The sequence below is a fragment of the Phocoena sinus genome, chromosome 3, assembly GCF_008692025.1.
Source record: "Phocoena sinus isolate mPhoSin1 chromosome 3, mPhoSin1.pri, whole genome shotgun sequence".
Classification (NCBI taxonomy): Eukaryota; Metazoa; Chordata; class Mammalia; order Artiodactyla; family Phocoenidae; genus Phocoena; species Phocoena sinus.
Window position 1 is genome coordinate 81,601,853 of NC_045765.1, and position 19,627 is coordinate 81,621,479.

Below are 19,627 nucleotides of genomic sequence, written 5' to 3' on the forward strand. Positions count from 1 at the left end.
GGCCCGCCCTCTTTTTCTGCCTTACTCATCTTGTTACTTACTCCTTCTCTTTGGGATTGCACTTCCTAATAAAGTAACAGCAGATAAGCCCTCTATCCCACACTCTGCTATAAGGGAAAGGACAACTAAGAGCTTGAAACCGAAATATATAAAGTATTTTCATAAATCAACACAAAATAGATAGCCAGCATAATAGAAAACTGGCTAAAAGGTCTGAAAGGAAACTTCATAAAAGAGAAAATCTAAATAGGCAATAAATATATGAAAGAGTGCTCAACATCATTTGTAATCATAAAAATGCAAATTAAGATAATTGAGATACTAAATCAAAATAGTGTGTTTTGGCAAACATGGGAAGCAATTTAGACTCTCATACACTATTGGTGGCCGTGTCAGTAGATATAATCTCTTTGGGAAAAAACTTAGCATTATCTAATAAAGCTAAAATATGCATCCCCTATGGGCATCAGTTCTACTTCTGATCACCCACCCTAGAGAAACTTATGCATACCAGGTTTCAAAACAAGATGTTCAGAGCATCATTATTTGTAATAGCCAAAACCTGGAAGCAACCCATCTGTCCATGAACAGTAGAACAGAAAAATAAATTGTAGTTTATGTTTACAGTAGAGTACTATACAGCAATGAAAATAAATAGCTACAACCATACTCAAAACACGAATAAATCTTAACAACTTAATTTGAGCAAAAGAAACAGACCAAAATAGTGTTACTGCATAATATCATTTATATAAAGTTCAAGACAGGCAAAACTATATTATTTAGAAATGCAAACTTAGTGGTAAAATTACAAAGGTAAGCAAGGAAGTTGATTACTATAGAAAGGAAGGGAATATGATTAGGAAAAGGCAGGCAGGAGTGCTGGTAATTTTCCATTTCTTTATATCTATGGGGTGTTTTTGGCAATAAAAAGGTTAAAATGAAATTTTTAATGTTTTTTATATGAGGTGCCCACTTTTTGAATATTATATCATCTCTAGCAGTCAGATAGTAAATGCTACAGATATTTGAAAGACAAACTATTATATAAGTATCTAATCCTTCCTTCCATCACTTTATAAAGTATTAAAATATAAAACAGAATACAAATACATTTTGACAAAATAGTCAAAACAATATAACTGTCACAGTAAATATTATACATGCTTGAAAAATAACTTTTCTTGATATTTAATAATTCTTTCAAATTAACAATATTAAAATTCAAAGCAGAATAAATGAAATCTAAATTATTCAAGATTTCATGTAAAATATAATATGCAAGTTGCATTTTCTACTTAAGTATTAACCAAAGCTTTTTGTTGATCTCTTCTAAACTTTACTACAATCACTCAATTTCACACCAACTTTCTCTGGGACTGTGCTCCTATCCTGCCCTATCTGGCTTGACTCATTTCTCCTACACACTTTAGTACCATCTGTCTACTCTAAACAGTATTCAGGTTTTTTCCCTAGTGGCCTGTTCATACTTTTGGAAAGAAAGAAGGAAAGTGCAGTGGTCTTCTGTCTGTCGGTACCTATAGGAATCTGACATAAAGAAAAATTTAACAGTTAAGGTTCAGTGAGACCATTCTTACTGAAAGATACTAGTATCCCCACTAATTAGCAATCTTTTAACAAAGAGGTCAAAGAAGTCATGAAATTTGATTACCTGTGACTTCCAAAAAAGACTCAGGAGCACATACAAAGGCTAAATGCTTTGCTGAGGGAAGAGAAAGCAAGAGAGAGAGACAGAAAGAGAGAGAGGGAGAGAGAAAATGAATGAATAAGCATCAGGAAGGGATGAACTTGTCTAAAAACAGTGAAAATTTTAACTTCAAAGAGCTTCCCCTATTAAGGAATCAAAAAGTCAGGTTTAGTAGCAGTTCTCTGGTTTTTCTTTCTAATGTGCATCAATTCACAAGCTCCTAATAGGATTAGGTTAAACTTTAGTGTTCTATATTTGGATACCTGGCTATTAGAAATACTACTTAAAAAAATAATTTATAATATTAGTGGTTAATGAAGTATTTAAAGCAGCAAAATTTTCATAAAATAAACTTTTAGATTACTGTTAGATACACAACAAATAGCATGCAATTTGGGTCCTGAGGTACTGGGTTTAAGTCCTGGCTTTGAAACTTAACAGTCTTGTGATTTTGGGCAAACTTCTTGAACATTCTGGGCTTCAAAGCCTTGTTAAATAGAAATATGGTATATAAAACCTGCTATACAACTTATAAAAGTACTACCAGTGTCCATAATGATTATGCTAATTTAATTTTATATTTAGTATTACTATAATATGGACACATAAGCAAAAATTAATCAACTATACATTATCAAGTAAAAATTTTCTATATGGTATTGCAAGATGCCAAATGGCGCAGCTTTATGATCCTGGAGAATAAAGTTTTCCTGTCGCTGGAGCTCCACTTCATCTTTACGAGGAGAAAATGCTAAGAATTACCTCAAGAATGTCAAATGCTGCTATGTACAGAACCTAGAACCCTCTAACTCTTAGATGTCACTATTATTGTTCTAATATGGATTTCGTTGCATCTTGCATACCACCATTTTTTCTTACAGGCATGTGTTCCCAGCCTAATAACATATATTTTATATTCTGGTCACATATCAACTCAGGCTGTAACAGATTCTGGCTAGTATATCATTCATTCCAAGCAAGCTCAATGGTAGCAACATAGCAACACTACTAACAGCAAGTCTGAGAGTGATGAAGGGTCCTCCTCATAGACTGTTGAAACTCTTCCTATGAATTTATCAGAAAAATGGATTACCACATGGAAATGCCATCACAGGGGCACCTACATAATGATAGACCAGAGATTTACCTGCTGATGAGAAGCATTGTGTCATTTTGATCATACTAGCCCTAATGAGGAATGTAAACAACCCACCTTTAAGGTGACTACCATAAAAAGAGATGACTATGTCACTTTATTCTAAGCACAGCAGAGTTAGAATTACAGTCATGGAAAAAAAGAAAAGATATGAGAAATTATCTATATGAAAAAGCATGAATGTTGAACGCATTAAGAAACTACATCCATTGGAGCCACGTGTACAGCACAGTGCGTGACACCAGTTTTCACCCACTGTGAAAATTGTAAGCATGGGAACCTCAATTTTCGCAGCACTTTTAAGTGTGTTTATAAATGTCTTAGAAAAGCTAAAATGTGTCATCTTGTTAATAGCACATGACACATTATGTTATTGAACAATTAAGTTAGTGAAGTACCAAGGCATTGTGATTTTCATGAAAATCACACTGCCAACCTGTGAATTGTGTAAACACATCAGAGACTGTGAAAAGTACAAATTTAGTAGGATTCATTAAAATGCACAAAGAGATACACGGACAACTCAGGTGTGTGTGTGTGTGTATTTCATTTTCCAAATCGTATATAAGCTGTTCATTAGTACACTTATTTCTACAGATTCTGAAATATGTAGGATTTTTTTCCTTCTGGTGTACCATGATCATTTTAAGACAATTTTCATTTGTTTCAATTCCTTGCAATAGGGCTTTATTTTTATGCTCCAGCCAAAAGAGCAGTATGTGATAGAGCTCTTATTGACAGACATTCCATATGTATCATGTATGAAATGTTAAAAAATCAGAAAATATCCAATATTTCCAGGCTGTGTAACATATGACACAGCCTATGATTCTACGATTATAGAGTCTACTGATGCATAGTTAGGTTCCATATGTGATTTTGTGATGAAGTGAATTTGCTGTGTTTTTTGAAGATATCTTCTTCATAGCTTAAAAATGATAAAGAAATCAGAAACAAAAGAAAATGTAAACTAGATGGGCAACAAAAATCTGACTGCAGTCTTACTTATTTCCATAGGGTTCAACAATACTGGAAAGGCATTAGTATGTTAACTTTCAAATTAGCAAAAATAACTTCAGGAAGAAGAGGCAATAATGCCCTCAGATATTTCTCCCTTCCTTATGCTTTTGCCTGTCAGGAGGCTTTAAATCTCACAAGTTCTCCTCCTGCAGTGCTCTAGGGAAGCATTTGCAGGACACTCTAAGTGTCCTCTTAGAATGGGGGGGTTGGGTAGGTAGAGCAGGAAGGGCTACCTCAGGCTGGGGCTCTGCCCAGATCTAGAGAGGGCTTCTGTCTGTGCCTGGTACAGAGCCTGCACATGTACGTCTCCAAATCTGAAGGGACAAGTGAGAAACAAGAAACGATTCTGAGCAAGGGCCATAATGGAGAGACTAGATAACTTTTTAGTTTCACATTAGTTCATCTTTATATTTCTCATATTACCCAATATAGTGCCTTGCAATATCAAACTACCAGTGTAAGTCTTCTGAATGAATATACTGATTAATATTTATTTGACAAATCCATATTTATATTTAAGTTTAAAAATGTCAATGCCACATATGAAATGTTTGTTGCCTGCAATCATCTTCTATCAATGTAAATTCTGAAAATCTTCTGGCTTACAGAGTTATAAGTGAGATATAAAGTACAGCATTTAAATAATTGATTGTGATAATAGCATGTTTAAACAGGGGACACTATAATTTTCACTTAACAGTTACCTTGCCATTAATTTAGTTATTTTAATCACATATTAAAGTTTAACCATATTTGAAGTGCTTTACCTATTTTACAAAAGCCTCACAAGTTACCTGTTTTAAACAGTAGACACAATTTACAAAAATAGAAATATTTTTCAACTGAAATAGAATAGCGAGAAAAGGAAACAACCTAAATGCCCAAGAGTAGAGGGACTGATCATTAAAATATGCTATAGATTTTAAAATGGAATACTATATAGCAGTTAAAAGAATGAACTACTGTATTTCACCAATTCCAAGATGTATTTCTTCATCCTTTATTATATGAAATAGGGTTGCTACTTACAATCGATTTCATCATAAAATCTCTGTTCTCTAGACAGTAGCCATGCTTCTGTTGCCATTGATTAAACATGCAAAAAAAAGGGTTGTTACTCCTAATAGCATGCATAAACAAGTACAATCCTGTAAAGCTGCACTCAATAAACCATTTAAGAACTACTTGAAGAATGAATATGAATACTGATTGTTATCTGTAAACATCCCATTCACCTTCTGGACAGACCAAGAAAGTGTCAGCATCAAAACTGATATAGTGGGTATCAACAGCTTGGAAGAAAATACTGGAGATAATGATAAAGCATTCATTAAAGAAGTGCTCTTTCATCAATACTTTCAATGGCACAGAGGATGATACTATTTAGAAAAAGATGAGTATCAGCCAATCAGTGATTCAAGAAGAATTTAACTCTAATGTGAAGAGGTTTTAGAAATATCTTAACTAGCTAATTTTTCTTTTATTTTCCTTTCTACATACCCAGAGTAGTAAGTGATAAAAATGTACATCTAAATAAGTCTAAAAGAGCTCTTTCAATATGTCAGTTTAATTGGAAAATTTTTTTCTATTTCAGTGGTACAAAAATACTGATGAGTCAAATATGGTAGATCTATATGCAAATACAAGGATAGATCTCAGAAGCATATTGTTGAAGAAAAAAAGTAGGTTGCAAAAATATAACATAGAGTATGATCTTATTCACATAGAGCGAACATAAAATAACCTACACATTTGCAGCCAAATATACATGCAGACCAACATATTAAAAATGAACTGAAAGGAAACACACAAAGCTAATTATAGAAGTTAATTTGGGCCAGGTGGAGGTGAAGGAATTAGAACTAGGGATAATAGAAAAATGTGATCTAACTTAATCATTCATAAAGCTCTACTTCTAAAATGGGAAACATACTCTTATATTACTGATATTTTTCAAGCACTGCATACCTAGGAAAATTGACTGAAAGTAAATATATACAGACATTAACCAATGGTTAATTACCAGTGGTTAATGGGACTATCTTCTTTAGTTTTTAGTTGGAAATTTTTTCAATTTCCACATTAGTCTCCAAACTTCTGAAAGTAAAATAACATTAGGAAATCACACATATATCTGTATTTTAAATGTCAGATAAAATAATCAAGCATGAATTTGATTATTCAGCTTTCTATCAGAGCCATCCAGCAGTATGAGACAGTCCTGTAAGTGCAATGTCTCTTAACTCTCTCTTTGGGGGAAAAAATGCAATAAATCAAAATTTCATTGCCCTAGTTCCAGGAAATTTCTTGTCAATTTGAGATAACAGCTCTTTGTGAGAAGCAGCCATTCTTTCATTTTCTGTCTTGATGCATTTAAGTTGCAAACGTGACCTTAAACCCTTAAACCCTTGAATTCTCAGATGAAGTGTTTTATCTTTATCTCTCTTGATAATCTTCTCATGTTCCAAAATGATCTCTCTGAGTTATTTAATGAATAAGCTTAACCCCTTTCTCCTAAAATATTATTCTCTTCTTCCTTATAGAGAAAGATGAATGAGGTAAAGATGTGTGTTTTAATACAGATGTGGGGCAGGGAGGTGCAAGACGAAATACCTATATTTTATTTTATGAACTGCATCAGTTAGGTTTGGGTTGCAGGAAAGAAAATATATTCTAGCTCTTTCAAGCTAGAAAGTTAATACAGGAAACTAGGAGTTTGCAAAATCACTGGCAGGATTGGAGCTAGCAGGCTTTAGGCTAGGCTACTAGGAGTGAGTCCCAGAACAAGATGGCAGAACTGTCCCCCATCACCATCAGGAATTTTTGGACTTCCAGATCCATGGATGCCTCTACTTTGTCTCTTGACACCTACCAAACTAGCACCTTGGCTGTAGAATGCTGTAATAGAAAAAACAAACAAATAAACTCCTCTACAACTTATTTGCCAACATCAACACCACTGCCCCCACTTTACTCTCTCCTTCCAGATCCTATTTGAGTGAGTATAAAAGGCAGGACCAAATCACATCCAGAAGATGTGAAGGAAGATTCCAAAAAATCCCTGGCCTTCCCCACTATCGGTATCATAGCAACAATACAACTAATACTGATATTCAATTAATATTCTGAAGAAGTATATCCGAGCACTCTGAATTCTGTTCTGTCTTTTAATTAAAATTCTCAGAGGTCCACAGTGAGATAATGTTTCCTCTCTAGCTTGCTTCCTTTCTGGTTTTGGTCTCTGCCAATTTGCATGTGGAGCTTACTGTGTTACAGTTACCATCTGTTTAAATAACCCACATCTCAGAGATTTACACGGCTGCACGTGTCTCAGCAAACCTTTCAGTTTGCAGATCTAGGTCAGTCAGCCTAGATTTTTAACAAAACAGTTGGCTTTCCTATAGAAATTATTGTATTTATAATTCTGGAGTGTTCATTTTCTTTGCCAAGTTCTTGATCATCTGCATATATTTTAATTCTAATAAAGCAGCATGATAGAGGGGAAGAAGCTGTGTATTAAAGAAAAGACTTTTGGTAGGTCTCTTAAAATCTGGTTAATAACTAGGTTATATAACTGGCAGACTTACTTTGAGTCTCAGAAAACAGTAAAAGAATTTGAACTACTGAATTATTTTTCTGTCTTTTAAGATACAATAATACTTGTCCAGTGACTTCAGAATGTTTCTTCAATCAAGCTTGTAATTTCCTGGAGCTGCAATCTCCTGATTTTTAAAACCAAGAGGTTATCACTATTACCTGACAAAATATTAGAAGAATCATTTAGAAGCTCGTTCTGTTTCAAAATGGGTCCCCTTCTGTGACAGCTGGTAATGTCCTTATTCCATTAGTAAACAACAATCAGATACATGAAAACACACATTAAAAAATTTATTTTATTGAAGTATAGTTGATTTACAACGTTGTGTTAGTTTCTGGTGTACAGCAAAGTGATTCAATTATCTATCTCTCTCTCTATATATATATATGTAATAGTTTGTATCTGCTAATCCCAAACTCCCAATCCATCCCTCCCCAATCCCTCCTCCCCCCTGGCAACCACAAGTCTGTTCTCTAGGTCTGTGAGTCTGTTTCTGTTTCATAGATGAGTTCATTTGCATTATATTTTAGATTGCACATATAAGTGACATCATATGGCATTGTCTTTCTCTTTCTAATTTACTTCACTTAGTATGATAATCTCTAGGTCCATCCATGGCATTATTTCATTATTTTTTATGGCTCAGGAGTATTCCATTGTATATATATATATATATATACCACATCTTCTTTATCCATTTATCCATCAATAGACATTTAGGTTGTTTCCATGTCTTGGCTATTGTGAATAGTGCTGCTAGGAACATGGGAGTGCATGTATCTTTTCGAATTATAGTTTTGTCCAGATATATGCCCAGGAGTGGGATTGCTGGATCTTATGGCAACTCTATCTTTAGTTTCTTGAGGACTCTCCATACTGTTTTCCATTGTGGCTGCACCAATTTACATTCCCACCAACAGCGTAGGAGGGTTCCCTTTTCTCCACACCCTCTCCAGCGTTTGTTATTTGTAGACTGTTTAATGATGGCCATTCTGACCAGTGTGAGGTGGTACCTCACTGCAGTTTTGATTTGCATTTCTCTAATAATTAATGATGTTGAGCATCTTTTCATGTCCCTATTGCTTATCTGTATCTTCTTTGGAGAAACGTCTATTTAGGTCTTCTGCCATTTTTTGATTGGGTTGTTTGCTTTCTGTTTTTGTTACTGAGTTGTATGAGCTGTTTGTATATTTTGGAAATTAAGCTCTTGTTAGTTGCATCACTTGCAAATATTTTCTCCCATTCCACAGGTTGTCTTTTCGTTTTGTTTGTGGTTTCCTTTGCTGTGCAAAAGTTTGTAAGTTTAATTAGGTCCCATTTGTTTATTTTTGTTTTTATTTCTATTGCCTTGGTAGATTGACCTAAGAAAACATTGGTACGATTTATGTCAGAGAATGTTTTGCCTAAGTTCTCTTCTAGTAGTTTTATAGTGTCAAGTCGTATTTAAGTCTTTAAGCCATTTTGAGTTTATTTTTGTGTATGGTATGAGGATGTGTTCTAACTTCGTTGATTTACATGCAGCTGTCCAGTTTCCCAACACCACTTGCTAAAGAGACTGTCTTTTCTCCATTGTATATTCTTGCCTCCTTTGTTGAAGATTAACTGACTGTAGGTGTGTGAGTTTATGAAAACCCTTATTTTGAAAGACATTCTTGTGCTCTTTATGAAAACTGCCTTCTAATGTTTTTGTTTACAAGCTGCACACTAAAACTGACAATTCTGTTTCTATACTGTAGGCTTTGTAATACTCCCTTCCTCTGTATGGCCACCTCCAATCCACTCACCAATTAAATCTAATCAGGAGTAGCTCTAGCATTCATTAAATTTAGCCATTGCCAATTATCTTCAACAATTCAAATAGCATTTATGGAATGCCTAGCTAAGTGCCAGACATGGAAATAGGTATAAAGGACACAAGGATAAATACCACATAATTCTCATCCTCAGAGCACTCAAAATCTATTAAAAAACACATGCACAGACACAAATACACAGTAAACATATACACACATGCACATGTTTGCATGAACACTGCAAACAAAAATACAATAATAATGAGTGCCATACATGCAGTATAAAAAATAAAGTTCTTCAGGAGCTCTTAAAGAGAAGCAGTTCATTAGCAATGGGAATCAGAATTCACTGAATTAACTGTATTTTGACACAAAACAGAAGAGTTGTGTTCTATAACCATTAATTATTTCTATCATATAAAGGAAAAAAATCACTTTCAGAGAAAATTTCCTCCCTCTGGCTCATCTGTGCTTGGTTTGTGCATCCTTCAGTGTGTAGCATCTGGCTTTATCGTAAATGGATTTGATGGCTTAGGGCGGGAGCTGATTGGCAGAGACAGCTTAAGATCTGCAGAAGTGGTACCAGTGTTGCTATGGTGACAGAGCTCCTGCTTCCAAGTGGCTCAGTCAGGGTATGTCATATTGAACTGCAGTCACTGGGCCAGGAACCCAGGTCCTTCTGAACCCTAGCCTGATATCACTCCTTTTCCCCAGTAGTATTCATTATTCTATGCTGACTTCTCAGGTCAATATACACAATCAGTTCAAGCCTATGACTAAATTTGCTTCAAACAAAGGGAATTTAATGTGCAAACCGGATTCATTTCAGGCAAATGACGCAAGGTCATCTCTCTGAGCAAGCTCCTATGTTGCAATACCCCAATGGGGTGCCATTCACACTAGGCCCGAGTTCCAGGGGCACCATTCACTAGAGTATTCTCTGAGGGTTCTCCCCAGAGGCTATATTGAGGTACCCTACTGCAACTGAGTTAGTGTCTTAAGGCACTTTACAGTCCTTTCTAGAACTGTCTAGGATCACTTTCCTATGAAAGAAGATCTGTTATATGTATGTATATTTTTAAATTTTCTATAGTCACTTTGAAACCATCCCTTTTTTTAATCCCTCTCATTTCTTCAGAAGGGAAAGAACTGAGTGATTTTTTGCAGGAGGCAGAGACCCATTTATTATAAGATGTCTGGCAAGCCTTGGTAAGAAAACAGACAATTATAAATTCATAGCACTTAATAAATATTTCTATATTTAGTTCTGTCAACTATTGATTCACATAGACCTAATAGGATCACTGTTTATAATATAATGTAATACAATATATAAATTGTACATGTTACAAAAGCACATTTCTTTTAAACTTTTCATTAAAATTTTAGTAATTGAGGATGGACTTTCTCAAATTATTCTGAACTATTTAAGTTTCACTGCAAAAAAACCCAACCGAATAAACAAATGTTCATTTCTCCAAATTTCTTTTTTTTTTTTTAATATTTATTTGGCTGTACCAGGTCTTAGTTGCTGCATGTGGGATCTCTGTTGAGGTGTGCGGGATCTTTTAGTTGCGGCATGCAAAATGTTAGTTGTGACATGTGGGATCTAGCTCCCTGACCAGGAATTGAACCTGGGGCCCCTGCATTAGGAGTGTGGAGTCTTAGCCACTGGACCACCAGGGAAGTCCCTCTCCAAATTTCTTACTGAAACTCATTATTGCATAAATCTGTGAAATGCAATGATTATGTGGATTTGAGTCAAGATCTTTTTCCCATACAAAGTAGGTATGCCTGAGTGTCCAGCGGTATACAAGTGACTCCAAAGTTCCCAAGCATTTTCTTTATTGATCACTGTTTAAAGTGCTGTTACTATTCATATAGGAGGGAAGCAAAAGCAAAACTCTTGCCCTTGTGGACACTATCATCTTGGCTGGGAGAAAAAAAAGCATACAGAGGAATGACCTAAAAACATTATTACAGCTACTGAAACATAAACTAACAGAATAACTTAAGTCTTTAAGATCTAACACTGCAGAGCTTCGCCATATACTAGCTTTCTCTCTTTCTCTGAGTAATACCTCATCCTAAAATTAAGTAATTATTACCCATAATGATCAAATATTGCCTCTGGCAGTACTGAATTAAAATTTTTTCCAGATTCACAATTTCTGTATGTATATACAGACTTAGCCCTATAACACAATCTAAATTCTCACCAATAAGAAGCAGTTTATGATCATTTGGTCCTCTAAGCATCAATAAAAGTAGTGACACTTTAAAATGTACAAAATGTACATGTATGTACATGCAGTGTAGAAGCTAAAGTTGAGAGACACAAAGACCTGTGTAATACAAACTTAGAGAAGAAAAATGTGACTGAGTTTCATGACAAGCATGTAAAAATTCACAATTTGTGGGGGTTTAAATACCTAAAAACTATATTGATTGAAAGTTAATATGGACTCTTTATCCTTTTTAGAGCTGCTGAAATTTATGATTCCTTACCAAAATTAAAGTCACTGTAAATCTTATTAGAGGAAACTTTGAGAGGAAGGTAAAAAGGGAAATAAAAATAAAATGGCTTCAAGTTAGCGGAAATTATAACAGGCAACTGGCTGAGGGAAACATTACCTCTAATCCCAGAAAATCAGTTTGCAGGGAGTCTCTATGATGTATTATGCTCCTAATGCTTTATGACATAGCATACCCACATGCCACTATTTTATTCAATGGATATTTTTTCAGCCAGTTGCTACAAGAACAAGCCAAGGACTTTTTCCAGCTTCTACTAGATTCCAGTTTTAGTGGTTGAAAGCCTGCAGCCTCCAAAGCCATAGCTGACACCTCTGGGATTCAAATACCACATTACTCATGGAAGTTCATGTGTTGTATCCATAAAATCCAGCTTCTCAAAGTTTATCATCCATGTGTTAAAATCTTAATGAAAATTAGATAGGAGATAACTTTCCAATAGTATATTTTGGGCTGTGTGAGCACATCTCCTGAAAATGGAAATTCAGTCAAGTGGAGATTTTCATTTAAAACAGATAATTTAAATCTAGCAAAGTACTGTCTATGGCAAAGGGAATAGAAATATACATGCTTAATATTAAGACCAAATTCCTTACAGCCTTTGAAGGTTAAAAGGGCCAAACTCTTGTGATTGGGAAGGACCACAAGTAAATGTTAACAGAAAGATGGCCAAAAATCTTTTTTTTTCTTTTTTATTAATTTGTATTGGAGTATAGTTGCTTTACAATGTTGTATTAGTTTCTGCTGTACAGCAAAGTGAATCAGTTATACGTATATCTATATCCCCTCTTTTTTAGATTTCCTTCCCCAAAATCATATTTTTAACAAAGTTTCAGTAAAGAGTCTTCTGTCTTAACATCTCTAATATTTAGCTATGTTTATGATAGAGAAGTTATTACTATCATCTGACCCTTCATTAAGGAAGGGATGGGATCAAGATGTCAGAATAAGAACTTATTGAAACCTCCTATCCTGCTCCAAATCCATACAAATGTCAGAAATATATGTGAAAAACAAAAAATTCACAAAGCTGGTGGAAAACAAAACATGACCTAAGTGAGAAAGAAATATTTAAATTACAAAATTCAGACTGCTACAAAAAAGATGGAGGACAGCCCCAAGACAGCAATAAACTTGGGGGTGGTGGGAACAGGTACATTGTCAATTAGAGAAGTGGAGGTGGCCCAGGGGCTAAGGGTGTTTGGCTGCATCACCAATCACATGCCTCTCCATAGCCAAACCTGCCTCTACATAACACCCAAGGCTTACTTACACCCCGAAGGAGAAACTAGGGGTGTCCAACTCCAGGGTAACTTGAGCAGGCATGTCCAGGCAGAGTCCCCAGAGACAGCCCCCAACAGCCCAGAAATGGGATACCTCATCTCCAAGCATCTTCTGCCACTTTTTCACAGTCATGGGTAGGGAAGCATAAGATGCTGTAAACAGGTCTTAAACTCACAGACAAAGGTGAAAACACAACATGGGATTACCATATGAAAGAGAGGCCCAAATAGGACACATGAAAATAACCCAGTCCATAGAACAGAAAATAGAACAAAAAGAAGTAACACATTTAATAGAACAAATCACCCTCCATGGATATCAGACACAGAACACCAATGAGATCTTAGAAATGAAAACATTATTTTTTAAATTAAAAACTGAATAGATAGGCTAAGAAACAAAAGAGATGTAACTGAAGAGTGGATAGGTTCAACAGAAATAAGTGCATATGTCCATAAAATACTTGTACAAGACTGTTCATAGTAGCTTTTTAAAAAATAGTCCAGGGCTTCCCTGGTGGCTCAGTGGTTGGGAGTCCGCCTGCTGATGCAGGGGACGCGGGATCGTGCCCCAGTCCGGGAAGATCCCACATGCCGCGGAGCGGCTGGGCCCGTGGGCCGTGGCTGCTGGGCCTGCGCATCCGGAGCCTGTGCTCCGCGGCGGGAGAGGCCGCAGCAGTGAGAGGCCCGCGTACCGAAAAAAAAAAAAAAAAAAATAGTCGAAATGCTCATCAATAAAAGTCTGGACAAACAAATTGTAATATATTCATATAATGACATACTTCTCACAAAGGAAAAAACTGTTGAGACAGACAACACCATGAAAAAAATCTCAGACATATTGAGTGAAAGAAACCAGATGCAAAAGAGTACACACTAATTTCATTCATATAAAGTTCAAAAGTGGGCAAAAGTAACTTATGGTGATAGAACTATCAAAATAATGGTTGTCTCCAGTGGAGGGTGGGGATTGCCTGTAAAGGGGCCCAGAAAGACCTTTGGGAATCATGTAATTGTTCTATATCTTAATTAGTATTAAGCACTTGGGATCTGTACATTTTAAAGCATATAAATTCCATTTAAAAAGAGTGAGGAAGTGAGCTGGAAAATTGAGCAAAGAAAGTATACCAGAATGCAACAAAAAAGGAAAAGAAAATGAGAGCTTGAAAGAAAAACATAGAGACCTCAAGGATGGATATGAATCTTCAAACATTTATATAATAGTAGTTCCTGAAACAGAATACATACAGCCAAATAGAGGAAATGCTTCAATAAGTTATAACTGAGCATTTCTCAAATCTAAATAAAGACATTAGCCCTCACAATCAAAGAGATGAGAGAGTACAGAGGACACAGATCACAGGTAGTCTGGGAACACTAAGAATAAAGGGAAAAAAAAACCACCTAAGCTTCCAGTATAAACACTGAAGAAAACAAAATTAATATTAGGTTTAAACAAAATTCTCAGTAATATCTGATACGAGAGGACAGTGGAAACATATCTTTAAAGTTATGAGATATACTACTTTGAACAAAATTTGATGCTCCTAAGCTATATAATTCATATGTGAAAGCAAAATAAGGACATTTTCAAGTATGAGAAACTCAAAGGTTATCACTCTCAGACACTGTCTAAAAGAATTACTACAGGAGATACTACAGTAAAATGAAAAATAAATATGAGAGAAAAATGGAACATGGAAGTAGTGGTGAGCAAAGAAAACAGTAAAATGTAGGATTAAGTGCAAACAAGTGTAAATTATAAATTTTTTAAATTGCAATAATAATTTGTAATTTAAATCCCAGGTGCAACCAACAAGAGAAGTGTCAAGGAAAGGAAGAAAGAAAAAAATTAAAGTTTCCTTAGATTCTGGTCTTATCTGGGGAGACTATAGCTACTGAATAACTCTGGTCATTGAAGTAAAATATGAATTTAAATCTTTGTTAAAAATGAAGGCTTTCCCACTAGAAAGAAAGCGAGACTATAATATTCAATCATTATCAGTTCAAGTTTGGCCAGTACCAGTGCTTTGCCTGGACAATTCAGTTTTTTTAAAAAAAATCAAATTAGTTGCCAAAAATACTTAAAAATAGAAGTATTTACATAAAATCCAGATGGTTTGGCAAGTCAATTTTAAAAAAGAAGGGAGGGAAAGGAAATAAGAAATAAAAAAGGGAACATTAAAAGTAGTTGCGAGATTTATAAAATATGATAGAAGAACACTATGAGAAGTTTTACACAATAAATCTGAATATCTAGGAAAATAATCTCTTTAGGAAAACATTATCAAAATTGGCATAAAATAATTCAGAGACATTAAAGAGTTCAAAAAAAACCAGAAGAGATGGAACATATCTACCCTTAAAAAGTTAGTTGTTAAAATAGTTTAATGAGTGAATTTCCATACTCCTTTGAGGAGAAAGATAATTTCCAGCTTATAACAACTGTTCTGTGCTATGGAAAAAGTGAAAAAGCTATTGTAATCATTTTATAATGCTAAAATAACTCCTATACCAAAGCCAGACAGGACAATATGAAAACAAAAGTCAATCTTATTTACAAACATGTAGTAAAAATTCTAAATAAAAATAGTAGCAAATCAAATCAACTATACTTCAATAAAATTTTTAAAAATCCTATAAAAATAGTTGCAAATCAATTTCATCAAGACCAAGTGTTTATTCCAAGAATGCAATGGTGTTTCAATACTAAAAAAATATATCAATGCAATTCACTATACTATAGACAAAAGGAGAAGAAAAAACCCACAGGAAGACCTCAAACAACATTATACAAAACTCCATTTCTGATTAAAACAAAAACAAAACTCATAGAAAACTAAGAATATAAAGCAAACTAAGAAACATTCTTGACTCAATATGGAATCTACAAGAAAACAAGAATAATCACATTTACTGGTGAAAACTAAGTCCAGGAACAAGAAACGGACTCCCCTGTGTCTTCTAGTATTCAACAGCATACTGAACTTCTTCAAGGTGGCTTATAAATCAAGAAAAAAGAAGAAAATAGGGATATAATATTTAAAAGGAAATGAATTTTAAGGTGGAAACTAATAGTTTCCTATGAAATCATACTTTTTCTTTCTTAGCAAAAGATTCGCTTGCCTAACAGACAAACATTGAAAAGTTACATATAGTGTTGTCAAGGATATGAGGAAGGAAATATATGCTCCCATATGGGAGGGTGTACATTGGTATAAATTTTTTGGAGGGCTATTTTCCTTGCCTATTAAAATTTTAAATATTCATACACGTTAACCCAAAGATTTTCCTTAACAGAATCCACCCTAAACACGCCTATATGCATATACATAGAGACATATAAGAAAATATTCACTGTGACATTGTTTGTTATCGTGTAAACCTGGAAACAACCTAAATGTTCAGCAGAAAGGGAAGAGTTAAATAAACTAAACAAGCTTCCATACTAGTCATTTATTCACAAATATTTGTTGAACACCAATTATGGGCCAGCTACTATAGTAGGTCTTGGGGATATATCAGTGAACTCTGAAAGTAAGTTCTACATTCTAGTGGAGGAAGACAGACAATGAAGAAATAAATCTATTACATGCCAGGTAATGATAGGTGTTAGGAGGGAAAAAAAAGGTTAAGGGGAGATAGACAGATGACATAAAGAGAGAGAGAGAGAGAGAGGAGAGAGAGAGAGAGAGAAGCTGAATGGGAGGTTGCAGGAGATGGAGAAGAACAGCAGAGAGTTTCTGATGAGGCATGTTTGAGTGGAGACTTGAATAAAGTAAAGGAATGAAGAAAAATATCTAGGAGTGGAGCTTTTCAAGTGGGAGACATGAAAGGGATTATGTTCAGTATGCTCCAGAAACATTAAGGCATAGCCAGTGTGGCTGGAAAGGAGGCAGCAAGGAAGATAATGAGATGGGGTGGCCATACTCCATGGATCCCATTAGGTAAGGATATAGGATTTTATTTTAAGTTGACTGAATAGCATGCAGCTATTAAAATATATGTCCTGGTACAGAGTCTGCGAGACACACGGTTGTAACAAACAAGTTGTAGAATAATACATGCCTGTAACACCTTTTATATTAAAACCATACACACACACAAGACAAAGCTAAAATGTCCTCTGTGTGTGTGCATGTGTATGTATGTATATATGGACACATTTTTTTAAAAGCTGGAAGGATACATTCCAAAGAGGAAACACTGGGGACAGCTCTAGAATGGGGAAAGCAGTCAACAGGGATTTTAGTAAATCTATCCATATATTTTTAATTTCTTTATGATGAGAAAGAATATATGTATTACTTGCTAAATTAAACAAGGGGGGGAGATATGGGGATATATGTATATGTGTTGCTGATTCACTTTGTTATAAAGCAGACTAACACACCATTGTAAAGCAATTATACTCCAATAAAGATGTTTAAAAAAATTAGATGAAGAAAAATAATGATCATCGTTAACCATTCAGCAAACTTTGTATCCTGAAAGAATGGGTATTGTTGCTATACTCTTCTCCAGATGAGCTCTTTGAAATCTTACAAGTAAGATTATACTCATGTACATGAGTACATGTATGAGTATGCCAATTACTCATAAAAACTAACTTTTTCTGGAAAATTCTGACTTTCATTTGTGTGTGTGTATACATGTGTGTGTATGCGTGTGTGTGTATCCTATGAAAGGTGTTATGCCATCAGCAGGAGTAGTAAGAAATATGAACTGAAGAAAGAGAAACTATAATGAAAATCATGAGTGATGATTGGTGCAAAGATTACAGTCATATAATTTATTTACACAACAATGTGTCCAACATGACAAAAGTTTGTAGGCTTATAGAAAGATGAGTCACAATGAGGCACCTCTTTCCAAAGATTCCTGAGTCAGGGAAGCACAGAAATAGACCTGGTACTTGTGTACCTTCATGGAAAGATAATCCTTTAGATGCATACTGATGATTAAGTTGAAACCATGGTCCCCTAAATCATACCTGAATGTATCAGAGTGAGGAAAAGTGATGTATACAATCTAACGATTAGGTGTGGAAGGCCCTAGAAACTTAATTTTCTTATTGCCAACTATTTCATAAACACTGTGCTTGACGCAGTGAATAAGGATCTGCCTGCCATTGCAGGGGACACGGGTTCGAGCCCTGGTCCAGGAAGATCCCACATGCCGCAGAACAACTAAGCCCGTGCGCCACAACTACTGAGCCTCTGCTCTAGAGCCAGCGAGCCACAACTACTGAAACCCACATGCCTAGAGCCCATGCTCCGCAACAAGAGAAGCCACCACAATGAGAAGCCCACGCACTGCAAGAAAGAGTAGCTCCCGCTCGCCGCAACTAAAGAAAACTCACATGCAGCAACAAAAACCCAACGCAGCCAAAAATAAATTAATTAATTTTTTAAAATAAAATAAACACTGTGCATAGAGACAAAGATATACAGATAAATGACTCAAAACCTTTTTAAACCATTGTAAAGCAATTATACCCCAATAAAGATGTTAAAAAAAAAAAAAAAACCTTTTTAAAACAATGGCCTCTTTTTAAAAGTCTTCTGTAAACTCTGTAGAGATACCCATGACTCCCTTTCTACCACAGCCAAATTTCCCACTAAAGAGTTTAATTCCTTCAAACTGGCACTCAGACATTTTGCAACTTTGTGGAAATACGTGAATCATTTTATTTACAACATTTCCAAGTAATTAATTATCTTAATTACAAACACTGAAATCTGTAACATTACCTAATTTCTAATTTGCAATCATTGGCATAGTGCATGACATGAATATGTTAAGTCAAGTGTTAAGTTTTATGTGAATTTAAGTAAGCTGTAGTCTCTCATGATTATGGTCCCAAAACATATTGTTCAAATCTAGATTCACATCTAGATTCCTGCCACTTAACAGCTGTATGTCCTTAGGAAATTTATTTAACTTCTCTCTACTTCAGTTTTCTCACCTACAAATGGAGGAGATAAAAATCTACCTCTTGAGTTATTATTCTGGTAATCACAATTTTTTGTGGGAATCACAATACATTAAGTGATTACCTAATATATATGAAAATACTTAACACCACTAATGGCATCTATACATTGGTTCCCTTCCCTATACCATAACATAGATGAAGACTGGAAGGAAAGAAAGAAGAGAGAATGGAAGAAAGAAAGCAATAGTGGTCATGAAGAGATCTCTTTAGCAGAAATAAAGCAAAGAAATCCAGAAATCATAAATTGGAACAAAAATTCTCACCACATCTCTCAGGATATCTGACCTTTATGGTAAATTACCCATCTTTTAACTTCACTCAATAACCATAAACACACACACACACACACACACACACACACACACACACACACACACACAACTAGGACTGTCTTGGGGCTAGACACAATAATTAGGACTATGACCACAGGGCAGAAAAAGACATACCCTATTCCCTCTATGGGTTTATGGGTTGAGAGACACTCAGAGAAGACTTCTCAGTATATCTAAAAAGACCACTGAAGAATAGGGGGAGAG

General features: G+C 35.1%; 1 protein-coding gene and 1 non-coding gene across 4 annotated transcripts in view; both read right to left on the reverse strand.

Annotated features, from left to right (window-relative positions):
* CAMK4 (calcium/calmodulin dependent protein kinase IV) overlaps positions 1 to 19,627 on the reverse strand; it is a 239,444-nt gene that overhangs the window by 177,704 nt on the left and 42,113 nt on the right. The window lies entirely within an intron of this gene.
* Positions 10,889 to 10,961, reverse strand: TRNAR-CCU. The gene has a single exon. It is a non-coding gene; the product is annotated as a tRNA-Arg (tRNA).